This window comes from Crinia signifera, chromosome 1 (assembly GCF_055691185.1).
Source record: "Crinia signifera chromosome 1, ASM5569118v1, whole genome shotgun sequence".
Taxonomy (NCBI): Eukaryota; Metazoa; Chordata; class Amphibia; order Anura; family Myobatrachidae; genus Crinia; species Crinia signifera.
In genome coordinates this window covers 229,915,157-229,930,556 of record NC_139217.1, presented here as the reverse complement: position 1 = coordinate 229,930,556, position 15,400 = coordinate 229,915,157, and the positions used below count along the sequence as shown (strand labels likewise).

The 15,400-nt window shown below is 39.9% G+C and overlaps 21 non-coding genes and 12 pseudogenes across 21 annotated transcripts; all 33 read left to right on the top strand.

Moving 5' to 3' along the window:
• Nucleotides 1–231: 231 nt before the first annotated feature.
• Nucleotides 232–350, top strand: LOC146032943 (5S ribosomal RNA). The gene has a single exon (XR_014458359.1). It is a non-coding gene; the product is annotated as a 5S ribosomal RNA (ribosomal RNA).
• A 345-nt stretch (nucleotides 351–695) lies between these two features.
• On the top strand, nucleotides 696–814 carry LOC146035677 (5S ribosomal RNA; annotated as a pseudogene).
• A 345-nt stretch (nucleotides 815–1,159) lies between these two features.
• On the top strand, nucleotides 1,160–1,278 carry LOC146033991 (5S ribosomal RNA). The gene has a single exon (XR_014459405.1). It is a non-coding gene; the product is annotated as a 5S ribosomal RNA (ribosomal RNA).
• A 345-nt stretch (nucleotides 1,279–1,623) lies between these two features.
• On the top strand, nucleotides 1,624–1,742 carry LOC146036247 (5S ribosomal RNA). The gene has a single exon (XR_014460793.1). It is a non-coding gene; the product is annotated as a 5S ribosomal RNA (ribosomal RNA).
• A 345-nt stretch (nucleotides 1,743–2,087) lies between these two features.
• On the top strand, nucleotides 2,088–2,206 carry LOC146046182 (5S ribosomal RNA). Its single transcript, XR_014465780.1, has one exon. It is a non-coding gene; the product is annotated as a 5S ribosomal RNA (ribosomal RNA).
• A 345-nt stretch (nucleotides 2,207–2,551) lies between these two features.
• Nucleotides 2,552–2,670, top strand: LOC146036607 (5S ribosomal RNA; annotated as a pseudogene).
• Nucleotides 2,671–3,015: 345 nt separating this feature from the next.
• On the top strand, nucleotides 3,016–3,134 carry LOC146036145 (5S ribosomal RNA; annotated as a pseudogene).
• Nucleotides 3,135–3,479: 345 nt separating this feature from the next.
• Nucleotides 3,480–3,598, top strand: LOC146036191 (5S ribosomal RNA). Its single transcript, XR_014460784.1, has one exon. It is a non-coding gene; the product is annotated as a 5S ribosomal RNA (ribosomal RNA).
• Nucleotides 3,599–3,943: 345 nt separating this feature from the next.
• LOC146047399 (5S ribosomal RNA) lies at nucleotides 3,944–4,062 on the top strand. The gene has a single exon (XR_014466025.1). It is a non-coding gene; the product is annotated as a 5S ribosomal RNA (ribosomal RNA).
• A 345-nt stretch (nucleotides 4,063–4,407) lies between these two features.
• On the top strand, nucleotides 4,408–4,526 carry LOC146036823 (5S ribosomal RNA; annotated as a pseudogene).
• A 345-nt stretch (nucleotides 4,527–4,871) lies between these two features.
• On the top strand, nucleotides 4,872–4,990 carry LOC146035961 (5S ribosomal RNA; annotated as a pseudogene).
• A 345-nt stretch (nucleotides 4,991–5,335) lies between these two features.
• Nucleotides 5,336–5,454, top strand: LOC146047167 (5S ribosomal RNA). Its single transcript, XR_014466004.1, has one exon. It is a non-coding gene; the product is annotated as a 5S ribosomal RNA (ribosomal RNA).
• Nucleotides 5,455–5,798: 344 nt separating this feature from the next.
• On the top strand, nucleotides 5,799–5,917 carry LOC146036049 (5S ribosomal RNA; annotated as a pseudogene).
• A 345-nt stretch (nucleotides 5,918–6,262) lies between these two features.
• On the top strand, nucleotides 6,263–6,381 carry LOC146045904 (5S ribosomal RNA). The gene has a single exon (XR_014465675.1). It is a non-coding gene; the product is annotated as a 5S ribosomal RNA (ribosomal RNA).
• A 345-nt stretch (nucleotides 6,382–6,726) lies between these two features.
• LOC146045927 (5S ribosomal RNA) lies at nucleotides 6,727–6,845 on the top strand. Its single transcript, XR_014465684.1, has one exon. It is a non-coding gene; the product is annotated as a 5S ribosomal RNA (ribosomal RNA).
• A 347-nt stretch (nucleotides 6,846–7,192) lies between these two features.
• On the top strand, nucleotides 7,193–7,311 carry LOC146036526 (5S ribosomal RNA; annotated as a pseudogene).
• A 345-nt stretch (nucleotides 7,312–7,656) lies between these two features.
• On the top strand, nucleotides 7,657–7,775 carry LOC146046804 (5S ribosomal RNA). The gene has a single exon (XR_014465971.1). It is a non-coding gene; the product is annotated as a 5S ribosomal RNA (ribosomal RNA).
• A 345-nt stretch (nucleotides 7,776–8,120) lies between these two features.
• On the top strand, nucleotides 8,121–8,239 carry LOC146035849 (5S ribosomal RNA; annotated as a pseudogene).
• Nucleotides 8,240–8,584: 345 nt separating this feature from the next.
• Nucleotides 8,585–8,703, top strand: LOC146034433 (5S ribosomal RNA). The gene has a single exon (XR_014459845.1). It is a non-coding gene; the product is annotated as a 5S ribosomal RNA (ribosomal RNA).
• A 345-nt stretch (nucleotides 8,704–9,048) lies between these two features.
• LOC146038397 (5S ribosomal RNA) lies at nucleotides 9,049–9,167 on the top strand (annotated as a pseudogene).
• Nucleotides 9,168–9,512: 345 nt separating this feature from the next.
• On the top strand, nucleotides 9,513–9,631 carry LOC146035728 (5S ribosomal RNA; annotated as a pseudogene).
• Nucleotides 9,632–9,976: 345 nt separating this feature from the next.
• On the top strand, nucleotides 9,977–10,095 carry LOC146038386 (5S ribosomal RNA; annotated as a pseudogene).
• Nucleotides 10,096–10,440: 345 nt separating this feature from the next.
• Nucleotides 10,441–10,559, top strand: LOC146035726 (5S ribosomal RNA; annotated as a pseudogene).
• Nucleotides 10,560–10,904: 345 nt separating this feature from the next.
• Nucleotides 10,905–11,023, top strand: LOC146047156 (5S ribosomal RNA). Its single transcript, XR_014466003.1, has one exon. It is a non-coding gene; the product is annotated as a 5S ribosomal RNA (ribosomal RNA).
• A 345-nt stretch (nucleotides 11,024–11,368) lies between these two features.
• LOC146034951 (5S ribosomal RNA) lies at nucleotides 11,369–11,487 on the top strand. Its single transcript, XR_014460360.1, has one exon. It is a non-coding gene; the product is annotated as a 5S ribosomal RNA (ribosomal RNA).
• A 345-nt stretch (nucleotides 11,488–11,832) lies between these two features.
• On the top strand, nucleotides 11,833–11,951 carry LOC146045846 (5S ribosomal RNA). The gene has a single exon (XR_014465630.1). It is a non-coding gene; the product is annotated as a 5S ribosomal RNA (ribosomal RNA).
• A 346-nt stretch (nucleotides 11,952–12,297) lies between these two features.
• LOC146046252 (5S ribosomal RNA) lies at nucleotides 12,298–12,416 on the top strand. Its single transcript, XR_014465809.1, has one exon. It is a non-coding gene; the product is annotated as a 5S ribosomal RNA (ribosomal RNA).
• Nucleotides 12,417–12,761: 345 nt separating this feature from the next.
• Nucleotides 12,762–12,880, top strand: LOC146033594 (5S ribosomal RNA). The gene has a single exon (XR_014459008.1). It is a non-coding gene; the product is annotated as a 5S ribosomal RNA (ribosomal RNA).
• Nucleotides 12,881–13,225: 345 nt separating this feature from the next.
• LOC146048248 (5S ribosomal RNA) lies at nucleotides 13,226–13,344 on the top strand. The gene has a single exon (XR_014466102.1). It is a non-coding gene; the product is annotated as a 5S ribosomal RNA (ribosomal RNA).
• A 345-nt stretch (nucleotides 13,345–13,689) lies between these two features.
• LOC146045840 (5S ribosomal RNA) lies at nucleotides 13,690–13,808 on the top strand. Its single transcript, XR_014465629.1, has one exon. It is a non-coding gene; the product is annotated as a 5S ribosomal RNA (ribosomal RNA).
• A 346-nt stretch (nucleotides 13,809–14,154) lies between these two features.
• LOC146046246 (5S ribosomal RNA) lies at nucleotides 14,155–14,273 on the top strand. Its single transcript, XR_014465807.1, has one exon. It is a non-coding gene; the product is annotated as a 5S ribosomal RNA (ribosomal RNA).
• A 344-nt stretch (nucleotides 14,274–14,617) lies between these two features.
• Nucleotides 14,618–14,736, top strand: LOC146034455 (5S ribosomal RNA). The gene has a single exon (XR_014459867.1). It is a non-coding gene; the product is annotated as a 5S ribosomal RNA (ribosomal RNA).
• A 345-nt stretch (nucleotides 14,737–15,081) lies between these two features.
• LOC146048237 (5S ribosomal RNA) lies at nucleotides 15,082–15,200 on the top strand. Its single transcript, XR_014466101.1, has one exon. It is a non-coding gene; the product is annotated as a 5S ribosomal RNA (ribosomal RNA).
• The last annotated feature ends 200 nt before the right edge of the window (nucleotides 15,201–15,400 follow it).

Below are 15,400 nucleotides of genomic sequence, written 5' to 3'. Positions count from 1 at the left end.
CCTAAAGACTTACCACACTGTTTAGGCCCAATTCCAACTGCTTTTGGCAGCTAAACAGTGTTGAGCCTCTTTAGTAGTTTAATTTAAGACCCCCTGCTAATATCATGTCCTGTAGGTCTTTTTACATTACCAACACATGATTTTTTTCAGTAAGCCAATACAGTTAGGAAACTTTTGTATTAGTTTACCTGGTGATAGAAGTAAAAGAGGGCAAAAAAGTGCGTGTATCTCACCTACAGCCATACCACATTGGATAGGCCCAATCTCGTCTGATCTTGGAAGCTAAGCAGTGTTTGGCCTGGTTAGTACTTGGGTGGGAGACCACATGGGAACACCAGGTGCTGTAGGTTTTTTCACATTACTGGCAAATTGTTTTTATTCTCTAGCTATTTAAATTGGAAACTTTTTCTTTTTATTGCCAGCACAGACATTTGGAAGAGGTCAAACAGACACAATAGCCATCACCTAAAGACTTACCACACTGTTTAGGCCCAATTCCAACTGCTTTTGGCAGCTAAACAGTGTTGAGCCTCTTTTGTAGTTTAATTTAAGACCCCCTGCTAATATCATGTCCTGTAGGTCTTTTTACATTACCAACACATGATTTTTTTCAGTAAGCCAATACAGTTAGGAAACTTTTGTATTAGCTTACCTGGTGATAGAAGTAGAAGAGGGCAAAAAAGTGCCTGTATCTCACCTACAGCCATACCACATTGGATAGGCCCAATCTCGTCTGATCTTTGAAGCTATGCAGTGTTGGGCCTGGTTAGTACTTGGGTGGGAGACCACATGGGAACACCAGGTGCTGTAGGTTTTTTCACATTACTGGCAAATTGTTTTTATTCTCTAGCTATTTAAATTGGAAACTTTTTCTTTTTATTGCCAGTACAGACATTTGGAAGAAGTCAAACAGACACAATAGCCATCACCTAAAGACTTACCACACTGTTTAGGCCCAATTCCAACTGCTTTTGGCAGCTTAACAGTGTTGAGCCTCTTTAGTAGTTTCATTTAAGACCCCCTGCTAATATCATGTCCTGTAGGTCTTTTTACATTACTAACACATGATTTTTTTCAGTAAGCCAATACAGTTAGGAAACTTTTTTATTAGCTTACCTGGTGATAGATGTAGAAGAGGGCAAAAAAGTGCCTTTATCTCACCTACAGCCATACCACATTGGATAGGCCCAATCTCGTCAGATCTTGGAAGCTAAGCAGTGTTGGGCCTGGTTAGTACTTCGGTGGGAGACCACATGGGAACACCAGGTGCTATGGGTTTTTTCACATTACTGGCAAATTGTTTTTATTCTCTAGCTATTTAAATTGGAAACTTTTTCTTTTTATTGCCAGCACAGACATTTGGAAGAGGTCAAACAGACACAATAGCCATCACCTAAAGACTTACCACACTGTTTAGGCCCAATTCCAACTGCTTTTGGCAGCTAAACAGTGTTGAGCCTCTTTAGTAGTTTAATTTAAGACCCCCTGCTAATATCATTTCCTGTAGGTCTTTTTACATTACCAACACATGATTTTTTTCAGTAAGCCAATACAGTTAGGAAACTTTTTTATTAGCTTACCTGGTGATAGATGTAGAAGAGGGCAAAAAAGTGCATGTATCTCACCTACAGCCATACCACATTGGATAGGCCCAATCTCGTCTGATCTTGGAAGCTAAGCAGTGTTGGGCCTGGTTAGTACTTGGGTGGGAGACCACATGGGAACACCAGGTGCTGTAGGTTTTTTCACATTACTGGCAAATTGTTTTTATTCTCTAGCTATTTAAATTGGAAACTTTTTCTTTTTATTGCCAATACAGACATTTGGAAGAGGTCAAACAGACACAATAGGCATCACCTAAAGACTTACCACACTGTTTAGGCCCAATTCCAACTGCTTTTGGCAGCTAAACAGTGTTGAGCCTCTTTAGTAGTTTAATTTAAGACCCCCTGCTAATATCATCTCCTGTAGGTCTTTTTACATTACCAACATGTGATTTTTTTCAATAAGCCAATACAGTTAGGAAACGTTTTTATTAGCTTACCTGGTGATAGAAGAATAAGAGGGCAATAAAGTCCCTGTATCTCACTTACAGCCATACCACATTGGATCGGCCCAATCTCGTCCGATCTTGGAAGCTAAGCAGTGTTGGGCCTGGTTAGTACTTGGGTGGGAGACCACATGAGAACACCAGGTGCTGTAGGTTTTTTCACATTACTGGCAAATTGTTTTTATTCTCTAGCTATTTAAATTGGAAACTTTTTCTTTTTATTGCCAACACAGACATTTGGAAGAGGTCAAACAGACACAATAGCCATCACCTAAAGACTTACCACACTGTTTTGGCCCAATTCCAACTGCTTTTGGCAGCTAAACAGTGTTGAGCCTCTTTAGTAGTTTAATTTAAGACCCCCTGCTAATATCATGTCCTGTAGGTCTTTTTACATTACCAACACATGATTTTTTTCAGTAAGCCAATACAGTTAGGACACTTTTTTATTAGCTTACCTGGTGATAGAAGTAGAAGAGGGCAAAAAAGTGCCTGTATCTCACCTACAGCCATACCACATTGGATCGGCCCAATATCGTCCGATCATGGAAGCTAAGCAGTGTTGGGCCTGGTTAGTACTTGGGTGGGAGACCACATGGGAACACCAGGTGCTGTAGGTTTTTTCACATTACTGGCAAATTGTTTTTATTCTCTAGCTATTTAAATTGGAAACTTTTTCTTTTTATTGCCAGTACAGACATTTGGAAGAAGTCAAACCGACACAATAGCCATCACCTAAAGACTTACCACACTGTTTAGGCCCAATTCCAACTGCTTTTGGCAGCTTAACAGTGTTGAGCCTCTTTAGTAGTTTAATTTAAGACCCCCTGCTAATATCATGTCCTGTAGGTCTTTTTACATTACCAACACATGATTTTTTTCAGTAAGCCAATACAGTTAGGAAACTTTTTTATTAGCTTACCTGGTGATAGATGTAGAAGAGGGCAAAAAAGTGCCTTTATCTCACCTACAGCCATACCACATTGGATAGGCCCAATCTCGTCTGTTCTTTGAAGCTAAGCAGTGTTGGGCCTGGTTAGTACTTGGGTGGGAGACCACATGGGAACACCAGGTGCTGTAGATTTTTTCACATTACTGGCAAATTGTTTTTATTCTCTAGCTATTTAAATTGGAAACTTTTTCTTTTTATTGCCAGCACAGTCATTTGGAAGAGGTCAAACAGACACAATAGCCATCACCTAAAGACTTACCACACTGTTTAGGCCCAATTCCAACTGCTTTTGGCAGCTAAACAGTGTTGAGCCTCTTTAGTAGTTTAATTTAAGACCCCCTGCTAATATCATGTCCTGTAGATCTTTTTACATTACCAACACATGATTTTTTTCAGTAAGCCAATACAGTTAGGAAACTTTTTTATTAGCTTACCTGGTGATAGATGTAGAAGAGGGCAAAAAAGTGCCTGTATCTCACCTACAGCCATACCACATTGGATAGGCCCAATCTCGTCTGATCTTGGAAGCTAAGCAGTGTTGGGCCTGGTTAGTACTTGGGTGGGAGACCACATGGGAACACCAGGTGCTGTAGGTTCTTTCACATTACTGGCAAATTGTTTTTATTCTCTAGCTATTTAAATTGGAAACTTTTTCTTTTTATTGCCAGCACAGACATTTGGAAGAGGTCAAACAGACACAATAGCCATCACCTAAAGACTTACCACACTGTTTAGGCCCAATTCCAACTGCTTTTGGCAGCTAAACAGTGTTGAGCCTCTTTAGTAGTTTAATTTAAGACCCCCTGCTAATATCATGTCCTGTAGGTCTTTTTACATTACCAACACATGATTTTTTTCAGTAAGCCAATACAGTTAGGAAACTTTTTTATTAGCTTACCTGGTGATAGAAGTAGAAGAGGGCAAAAAAGTGCCTGTATCTCACCTACAGCCATACCACATTGGATCGGCCCAATTTCGTCTGATCTTGGAAGCTAAGCAGTGTTGGGCCTGGTTAGTACTTGGGTGGGAGACCACATGGGAACACCAGGTGCTGTAGGTTTTTTCACATTACTGGCAAATTGTTTTTATTCTCTAGCTATTTAAATTGGAAACTTTTTCTTTTTATTGCCAGCACAGACATTTGGAAGAGGTCAAACAGACACAATAGCCATCACCTAAAGACTTACCACATTGTTTAGGCCCAATTCCAACTGCTTTTGGCAGCTAAACAGTGTTGAACCTCTTTTGTAGTTTAATTTAAGACCCCCTGCTAATATCATGTCCTGTAGGTCTTTTTACATTACCAACACATGATTTTTTTCAGTAAGCCAATACAGTTAGGAAACTTTTGTATTAGCTTACCTGGTGATAGAAGTAGAAGAGGGCAAAAAAGTGCCTGTATCTCACCAACAGCCATACCACATTGGATAGGCCCAATCTCGTCTGTTCTTTGAAGCTAAGCAGTGTTGGGCCTGGTTAGTACTTGGGTGGGAGACCACATGGGAACACCAGGTGCTGTAGATTTTTTCACATTACTGGCAAATTGTTTTTATTCTCTAGCTATTTAAATTGGAAACTTTTTCTTTTTATTGCCAGCACAGACATTTGGAAGAGGTCAAACACACACTATAGCCATCACCTAAAGACTTACCACACTGTTTAGGCCCAATTCCAACTGCTTTTGGCAGATAAACAGTGTTGAGCCTCTTTAGTAGTTTAATTTAAGACCCCCTGCTAATATCATGTCCTGTAGGTCTTTTTACATTACCAACACATGATTTTTTTCAGTAAGCCAATACAGTTAGGAAACTTTTTTATTAGCTTACCTGGTGATAGATGTAGAAGAGGGCAAAAAAGTGCCTGTATCTCACCTACAGCCATACCACATTGGATAGGCCCAATCTCGTCTGATCTTGGAAGCTAAGCAGTGTTTGGCCTGGTTAGTACTTGGGTGGGAGACCACATGGGAACACCAGGTCCTGTAGGTTTTTTCACATTACTGGCAAATTGTTTTTATTCTCTAGCTATTTAAATTGGAAACTTTTTCTTTTTATTGCCAGCACAGACATTTGGAGGAGGTCAAACAGACACACTAGCCATCACCTAAAGACTTACCACACTGTTTAGGCCCAATTCCAACTGCTTTTGGCAGCTGAACAGTGTTGAGCCTCTTTTGTAGTTTAATTTAAGACCCCCTGCTAATATCATGTCCTGTAGGTCTTTTTACATTACCAACACATGATTTTTTTCAGTAAGCCAATACAGTTAGGAAACTTTTGTATTAGCTTACCTGGTGATAGAAGTAGAAGAGGGCAAAAAAGTGCCTGTATCTCACCTACAGCCATACCACATTGGATAGGCCCAATCTCGTCTGATCTTTGAAGCTAAGCAGTGTTGGGCCTGGTTAGTACTTGGGTGGGAGACCACATGGGAACACCAGGTGCTGTAGGTTTTTTCGCATTACTGGCAAATTGTTTTTATTCTCTAGCTATTTTAATTGGAAACTTTTTCTTTTTATTGCAGTACAGACATTTGGAAGAAGTCAAACAGACACAATAGCCATCACCTAAAGACTTACCACACTGTTTAGGCCCAATTCCAACTGCTTTTGGCAGCTAAACAGTGTTGAGCCTCTTTAGTAGTTTAATTTAAGACCCCCTGCTAATATCATGTCCTGTAGGTCTTTTTACATTACCAACACATGATTTTTTTCAGTAAGCCAATACAGTTAGGAAACTTTTTTATTAGCTTACCTGGTGATAGATGTAGAAGAGGGCAAAAAAGTGCCTGTATCTCACATACAGCAATACCACATTGGATAGGCCCAATCTCGTCTGATCTTGGAAGCTAAGTAGAGTTGGGCCTGGTTAGTACTTGGGTGGGAGACCACATGGGAACACCAGGTGCTGTAGGTTTTTTCACATTACTGGCAAATTGTTTTTATTCTCTAGCTATTTAAATTGGAAACTTTTTCTTTTTATTGCCAGCACAGACATTTGGAAGAGGTCAAACAGACACAATAGCCATCACCTAAAGACTTACCACACTGTTTAGGCCCAATTCCAACTGCTTTTGGCAGCTAAACAGTGTTGAGCCTCTTTAGTAGTTTAATTTGAGACCCCCTGCTAATATCATGTCCTGTAGGTCTTTTTACATTACCAACACATGATTTTTTTCAGTAAGCCAATACAGTTAGGAAACTTTTTTATTAGCTTACCTGGTGATAGATGTAGAAGAGGGCAAAAAAGTGCCTTTATCTCACCTACAGCCATACCATATTGGATAGGCCCAATCTCGTCTGATCTTGGAAGCTAAGCAGTGTTGGGCCTGGTTAGTACTTAGGTGGGAGACCACATGGGAACACCAGGTGCTGTAGGTTTTTTCACATTACTGGCAAATTGTTTTTATTCTCTAGCTATTTAAATTGGAAACTTTTTCTTTTTATTGTCAGCACAGACATTTGGAAGAGGTCAAACAGACACAATAGCCATCACCTAAAGACTTACCACACTGTTTAGGCCCAATTCCAACTGCTTTTGGCAGCTAAACAGTGTTGAGCCTCTTTAGTAGTTTTATTTAAGACCCCCTGCTAATATCATGTCCTGTAGGTCTTTTTACATTACCAACACATCATTTTTTTTAGTAAGCCAATACAGTTAGGAAACTTTTTTATTAGCTTACCTGGTGATAGATGTAGAAGAGGGCAAAAAAGTGCCATTATCTCACCTACAGCCATACCACATTGGATAGGCCCAATCTCGTCTGATCTTGGAAGCTAAGCAGTGTTGGGTCTGGTTAGTACTTGGGTGGGAGACCACATGGGAACACCAGGTGCTGTAGGTTTTTTTCACATTACTGGCAAATTGTTTTTTTTTCTCTAGCTATTTAAATTGGAAACTTTTTCTTTTTATTGCCAGCACAGACATTTGGAAGAGGTCAAACAGACACAATAGCCATCACCTAAAGACTTACCACATTGTTTAGGCCCAATTCCAACTGCTTTTGGCAGCTAAACAGTGTTGAACCTCTTTTGTAGTTTAATTTAAGACCCCCTGCTAATATCATGTCCTGTAGGTCTTTTTACATTACCAACACATGATTTTTTTCAGTAAGCCAATACAGTTAGGAAACTTTTGTATTAGCTTACCTGGTGATAGAAGTAGAAGAGGGCAAAAAAGTGCCTGTATCTCACCTACAGCCATACCACGTTGGATAGGCCCAATCTCGTCTGTTCTTTGAAGCTAAGCAGTGTTGGGCCTGGTTAGTACTTGGGTGGGAGACCACATGGGAACACCAGGTGCTGTAGATTTTTTCACATTACTGGCAAATTGTTTTTATTCTCTAGCTATTTAAATTGGAAACTTTTTCTTTTTATTGCCAGCACAGACATTTGGAAGAGGTCAAACAGACACAATAGCCATCACCTAAAGACTTACCACACTGTTTAGGCCCAATTCCAACTGCTTTTGGCAGCTAAACAGTGTTGAGCCTCTTTAGTAGTTTAATTTAAGACCCCCTGCTAATATCATGTCCTGTAGGCCTTTTTACATTACCAACACATGATTTTTTTCAGTAAGCCAATACAGTTAGGAAACTTTTTTATTAGCTTACCTGGTGATAGATGTAGAAGAGGGCAAAAAAGTGCCTGTATCTCACCTACATCCATACCACATTGGATAGGCCCAATCTCGTCTGATCTTGGAAGCTAAGCAGTGTTGGGCCTGGTTAGTACTTGGGTGGGAGACCACATGGGAACACCAGGTGCTGTAGGTTTTTTCACATTATTGGCAAATTGTTTTTATTCTCTATCTATTTAAATTGGAAACTTTTTATTTTTATTGCCAGTACAGACATTTGGAAGAAGTCAAACAGACACAATAGCCATCACCTAAAGACTTACCACACTGTTTAGGCCCAATTCCAACTGCTTTTGGCAGTTAAACAGTGTTGAGCCTCTTTTGTAGTTTAATTTAAGACCCCCTGCTAATATCATGTCCTGTAGGTCTTTTTACATTACCAACACATGATTTTTTTCAGCAAGCCAATACAGTTAGGAAACTTTTGTATTAGCTTACCTGGTGATAGAAGTAGAAGAGGGCAAAAAAGTGCCTGTATCTCACCTACAGCTATACCACATTGGATAGGCCCAATCTCGTCTGATCTTTGAAGCTAAGCAGTGTTGGGCTTGGTTAGTACTTGGGTGGGAGACCACATGGGAACACCAAGAGCTGTAGGTTTTTTCACATTATTGGCAAATTGTTTTTATTCTCTAGCTATTTAAATTGGAAACTTTTTCTTTTTATTGCCAGTACAGACATTTGGAAGAAGTCAAACAGACACAATAGCCATCACCTAAAGACTTACCACACTGTTTAGGCCCAATTCCAACTGCTTTTGGCAGCTAAACAGTGTTGAGCCTCTTTAGTTGTTTAATTTAAGACCCCCTGCTAATATCATGTCCTGTAGGTCTTTTTACATTACCAACACATGATTTTTTTCAGTAAGCCAATACAGTTAGGAAACTTTTTTATTAGCTTACCTGGTGATAGATGTAGAAGAGGGCAAAAAAGTGCCTGTATCTCACCTACAGCCGTACCACATTGGATAGGCCCAATCTCGTCTGATCTTGGAAGCTAAGCAGTGTTGGGTCTGGTTAGTACTTGGTTGGGAGACCACATGGGAACACCAGGTGCTGTAGGTTTTTTCACATTACTGGCAAATTGTTTTTATTCTCTAGCTATTTAAATTGAAAACTTTTTCGTTTTATTGCCAGCACAGACATTTGGAAGAGGTCAAACAGTCACAATAGCCATCACCTAAAGACTTACCACACTGTTTAGGCCCAATTCCAACTGCTTTTGGCAGCTAAACAGTGTTGAGCCTCTTTAGTAGTTTAATTTAAGACCCCCTGCTAATATCATGTCCTGTAGGTCTTTTTACATTACCAACACATGATTTTTTTCAGTAAGCCAATACAGTTAGGAAACTTTTTTATTAGCTTACCTGGTGATAGAAGTAGAAGAGGGCAAAAAAGTGCCTGCATCTCACCTACAGCCATACCACATTGGATCGGACCAATATCGTCCGATCATGGAAGCTAAGCAGTGTTGGGCCTGGTTAGTTCTTGGGTGGGAGACCACATGGGAACACCAGGTGCTGTAGGTTTTTTCACATTACTTGCAAATTGTTTTTATTCTCTAGCTATTTAAATTGGAAACTTTTTCTTTTTATTGCCAGCACAGACATTTGGAAGAGGTCAAACAGACACAATAGCCATCACCTAAAGACTTACCACACTGTTTAGGCCCAATTCCAACTGCTTTTGGCAGCTAAACAGTGTTGAGCCTCTTTAGTTGTTTAATTTAAGACCCCCTGCTAATATCATGTCCTGTAGGTCTTTTTACATTACCAACACATGATTTTTTTCAGTAAGCCAATACAGTTAGGAAACTTTTGTATTAGCTTACCTGGTGATAGAAGTAGAAGAGGGCAAAAAAGTGCCTGTATCTCACCTACAGCCATACCACATTGGATAGGCCCAATCTCGTCTGATCTTGGAAGCTAAGAAGTGTTTGGCCTGGTTAGTACTTGGGTGGGAGACCACATGGGAACACCAGGTGCTGTAGGTTTTTTCACATTACTGGCAAATTGTTTTTATTCTCTAGCTATTTAAATTGGAAACTTTTTCGTTTTATTGCCAGCACAGACATTTGGAAGAGGTCAAACAGTCACAATAGCCATCACCTAAAGACTTACCACACTGTTTAGGCCCAATTCCAACTGCTTTTGGCAGCTAAACAGTGTTGAGCCTCTTTAGTAGTTTAATTTAAGACCCCCTGCTAATATCATGTCCTGTAGGTCTTTTTACATTACCAACACATGATTTTTTTCAGTAAGCCAATACAGTTAGGAAACTTTTTTATTAGCTTACCTGGTGATAGAAGTAGAAGAGGGCAAAAAAGTGCCTGCATCTCACCTACAGCCATACCACATTGGATCGGACCAATATCGTCCGATCATGGAAGCTAAGCAGTGTTGGGCCTGGTTAGTTCTTGGGTGGGAGACCACATGGGAACACCAGGTGCTGTAGGTTTTTTCACATTACTTGCAAATTGTTTTTATTCTCTAGCTATTTAAATTGGAAACTTTTTCTTTTTATTGCCAGCACAGACATTTGGAAGAGGTCAAACAGACACAATAGCCATCACCTAAAGACTTACCACACTGTTTAGGCCCAATTCCAACTGCTTTTGGCAGCTAAACAGTGTTGAGCCTCTTTAGTAGTTTAATTTAAGACCCCCTGCTAATATCATGTCCTGTAGGTCTTTTTACATTACCAACACATGATTTTTTTCAGTAAGCCAATACAGTTAGGAAACTTTTGTATTAGCTTACCTGGTGATAGAAGTAGAAGAGGGCAAAAAAGTGCCTGTATCTCACCTACAGCCATACCACATTGGATAGGCCCAATCTCGTCTGATCTTGGAAGCTAAGAAGTGTTTGGCCTGGTTAGTACTTGGGTGGGAGACCACATGGGAACACCAGGTGCTGTAGGTTTTTTCACATTACTGGCAAATTGTTTTTATTCTCTAGCTATTTAAATTGGAAACTTTTTCTTTTTATTGCCAGCACAGACATTTGGAAGAGGTCAAACAGACACAATAGCCATCACCTAAAGACTTACCACACTGTTTAGGCCCAATTCCAACTGCTTTTGGCAGCTAAACAGTGTTGAGCCTCTTTTGTAGTTTAATTTAAGACCCCCTGCTAATATCATGTCCTGTAGGTCTTTTTACATTACCAACACATGATTTTTTTCAGTAAGCCAATACAGTTAGGAAACTTTTGTATTAGCTTACCTGGTGATAGAAGTAGAAGAGGGCAAAAAAGTGCCTGTACCTCACCTACAGCCATACCACATTGGATAGGCCCAATCTCGTCTGATCTTTGAAGCTAAGCAGTGTTGGGCCTGGTTAGTACTTGGGTGGGAGACCACATGGGAACACCAGGTGCTGTAGGTTTTTTCACATTACTGGCTAATTGTTTTTATTCTCTAGCTATTTAAATTGGAAACTTTTTCTTTTTATTGCCAGTACAGACATTTGGAAGAAGTCAAACAGACACAATAGCCATCACCTAAAGACTTACCACACTGTTTAGGCCCAATTCCAACTGCTTTTGGCAGCTAAACAGTGTTGAGCCTCTTTAGTAGTTTAATTTAAGACCCCCTGCTAATATCATGTCCTGTAGGTCTTTTTACATTACCAACACATGATTTTTTTCAGTAAGCCAATACAGTTAGGAAACTTTTTTATTAGCTTACCTGGTGATAGATGTAGAAGAGGGCAAAAAAGTGCCTGTATCTCACATACAGCCATACCACATTGGATAGGCCCAATCTCATCTGATCTTGGAAGCTAAGTAGAGTTGGGCCTGGTTAGTACTTGGGTGGGAGACCACATGGGAACACCAGGTGCTGTAGGTTTTTTCACATTACTGGCAAATTGTTTTTATTCTCTAGCTATTTAAATTGGAAACTTTTTCTTTTTATTGCCAGCACAGACATTTGGAAGAGGTCAAACAGACACAATAGCCATCACCTAAAGACTTACCACACTGTTTAGGCCCAATTCCAACTGCTTTTGGCAGCTAAACAGTGTTGAGCCTCTTTAGTAGTTTAATTTAAGACCCCCTGCTAATATCATGTCCTGTAGGTCTTTTTACATTACCAACACATGATTTTTTTCAGTAAGCCAATACAGTTAGGAAACTTTTTTATTAGCTTACCTGGTGATAGAAGTAGAAGAGGGCAAAAAAGTGCTTGTATCTCACCTACAGCCATACCACATTGGATCGGCCCAATCTCGTCTGATCTTGGAAGCTAAGCAGTGTTGGGCCTGATTAGTACTTGGGTGGGAGACCACATGGGAACTCCAGGTGCTGTAGGTTTTTTTCACATTACTGGCAAATTGTTTTTATTCTCTAGCTATTTAAATTGGAAACTTTTTCTTTTTATTGCCAGCACAGACATTTGGAAGAGGTCAAACAGACACAATAGCCATCACCTAAAGACTTACCACACTGTTTAGGCCCAATTCCAACTGCTTTTGGCAGCTAAACAGTGTTGAGCCTCTTTAGTAGTTTAATTTAAGACCCCCTGCTAATATCATGTCCTGTAGGTCTTTTTACATTACCAACACATAATTTTTTTCAGTAAGCCAATACAGTTAGGAAACTTTTTTATTAGCTTACCTGGTGATAGATGTAGAAGAGGGCAAAAAAGTGCCTGTATCTCACCTACAGCCATACCACATTGGATAGGCCCAATCTCATCCGATCTTGGAAGCTAAGCAGTGTTGGACCTGTCTAGTACTTGGGTGGGAGACCGCATGGGAACACCAGGTGCTGTAGGTTTTTTCACATTACTGGCAAATTGTTTTTATTCTCTAGCTATTTAAATTGGAAACTTTTTCTTTTTATTGCCAGCACAGACATTTGAAAGAGGTCAAACAAACACAATAGCCATCACCTAACGACTTACCACACTGTTTAGGCCCAATTCCAACTGCTTTTGGCAGCTAAACAGTGTTGAGCCTTTTTAGTAGTTTAATTTAAGACCCCCTGCTAATATCATGTCCTGTAGGTCTTTTAACATTACCAACACATGATTTTTTTCAGTAAGCCAATACAGTTAGGAAACTTTTTTATTAGCTTACCTGGTGATAGATGTAGAAGAGGGCAAAAAAGTGCCTGTATCTCACCTACAGCCATACCACATTGGATCGTCCCAATCTTGTCTGATCTTGGAAGCTAAGCAGTGTTGGGCCTGGTTAGTACTTGGGTGGGAGACCACATGGGAACACCAGGTGCTGTAGGTTATTTCACATTACTGGCAAATTGTTTTTATTCTCTAGCTATTTAAATTGGAAACTTTTTCTTTTTATTGCCAGCACAGACATTTGGAAGAGGTCAAACAGACACAATAGCCATCACCTAAAGACTTACCACACTGTTTAGGCCCAATTCCAACTGCTTTTGGCAGCTAAACAGTGTTGAGCCTCTTTAGTAGTTTAATTTAAGACCCCCTGCTAATATCATGTCCTGTAGGTCTTTTTACATTACCAACACATGATTTTTTTCAGTAAGCCAATACAGTTAGGAAACTTTTGTATTAGCTTACCTGGTGATAGAAGTAAAAGAGGGCAAAAAAGTGCCTGTATCTCACCTACAGCCATACCACATTGGATAGGCCCAATCTCGTCTGATCTTGGAAGCTAAGCAGTGTTTGGCCTGGTTAGTACTTGGGTGGGAGACCACATGGGAACACCAGGTGCTGTAGGTTTTTTCACATTACTGGCAAATTGTTTTTATTCTCTAGCTATTTAAATTGGAAACTTTTTCTTTTTATTGCCAGCACAGACATTTGGAAGAGGTCAAACAGACACAATAGCCATCACCTAAAGACTTACCACACTGTTTAGGCCCAATTCCAACTGCTTTTGGCAGCTAAACAGTGTTGAGCCTCTTTTGTAGTTTAATTTAAGACCCCCTGCTAATATCATGTCCTGTAGGTCTTTTTACATTACCAACACATGATTTTTTTCAGTAAGCCAATACAGTTAGGAAACTTTTGTATTAGCTTACCTGGTGATAGAAGTAGAAGAGGGCAAAAAAGTGCTTGTATCTCACCTACAGCCATACCACATTGGATCGGCCCAATCTCGTCTGATCTTGGAAGCTAAGCAGTGTTGGGCCTGATTAGTACTTGGGTGGGAGACCACATGGGAACTCCAGGTGCTGTAGGTTTTTTTCACATTACTGGCAAATTGTTTTTATTCTCTAGCTATTTAAATTGGAAACTTTTTCTTTTTATTGCCAGCACAGACATTTGGAAGAGGTCAAACAGACACAATAGCCATCACCTAAAGACTTACCACACTGTTTAGGCCCAATTCCAACTGCTTTTGGCAGCTAAACAGTGTTGAGCCTCTTTAGTAGTTTAATTTAAGACCCCCTGCTAATATCATGTCCTGTAGGTCTTTTTACATTACCAACACATGATTTTTTTCAGTAAGCCAATACAGTTAGGAAACTTTTTTATTAGCTTACCTGGTGATAGATGTAGAAGAGGGCAAAAAAGTGCCTGTATCTCACCTACAGCCATACCACATTGGATAGGCCCAATCTCATCCGATCTTGGAAGCTAAGCAGTGTTGGACCTGTCTAGTACTTGGGTGGGAGACCGCATGGGAACACCAGGTGCTGTAGGTTTTTTCACATTACTGGCAAATTGTTTTTATTCTCTAGCTATTTAAATTGGAAACTTTTTCTTTTTATTGCCAGCACAGACATTTGAAAGAGGTCAAACAGACACAATAGCCATACCTAAAGACTTACCACACTGTTTAGGCCCAATTCCAACTGCTTTTGGCAGCTAAACAGTGTTGAGCCTTTTTAGTAGTTTAATTTAAGACCCCCTGCTAATATCATGTCCTGTAGGTCTTTTAACATTACCAACACATGATTTTTTTCAGTAAGCCAATACAGTTAGGAAACTTTTTTATTAGCTTACCTGGTGATAGATGTAGAAGAGGGCAAAAAAGTGCTTGTATCTCACCTACAGCCATACCACATTGGATAGTCCCAATCTTGTCTGATCTTGGAAGCTAAGCAGTGTTGGGCCTGGTTAGTACTTGGGTGGGAGACCACATGGGAACACCAGGTGCTGTATGTTTTTTCACATTACTGGCAAATTGTTTTTATTCTCTAGCTATTTAAATTGGAAACTTTTTCTTTTTATTGCCAGCACAGACATTTGGAAGAGGTCAAACAGACACAATAGCCATCACCTAAAGACTTACCACACTGTTTAGGCCCAATTCCAACTGCTTTTGGCAGCTAAACAGTGTTGAGCCTCTTTAGTAGTTTAATTTAAGACCCCCTGCTAATATCATGTCCTGTAGGTCTTTTTACATTACCAACACATGATTTTTTTCAGTAAGCCAATACAGTTAGGAAACTTTTGTATTAGCTTACCTGGTGATAGAAGTAAAAGAGGGCAAAAAAGTGCCTGTATCTCACCTACAGCCATACCACATTGGATAGGCCCAATCTCGTCTGATCTTGGAAGCTAAGCAGTGTTTGGCCTGGTTAGTACTTGGGTGGGAGACCACATGGGAACACCAGGTGCTGTAGGTTTTTTCACATTACTGGCAAATTGTTTTTATTCTCTAGAAATTTAAATTGGAAACTTTTTCTTTTTATTGCCAGCACAGACATTTGGAAGAGGTCAAACATACACAATAGCCATCACCTAAAGACTTACCACACTGTTTAGGCCCAATTCCAACTGCTTTTGGCAGCTAAACAGTGTTGAGCCTCTTTTGTAGTTTAATTTA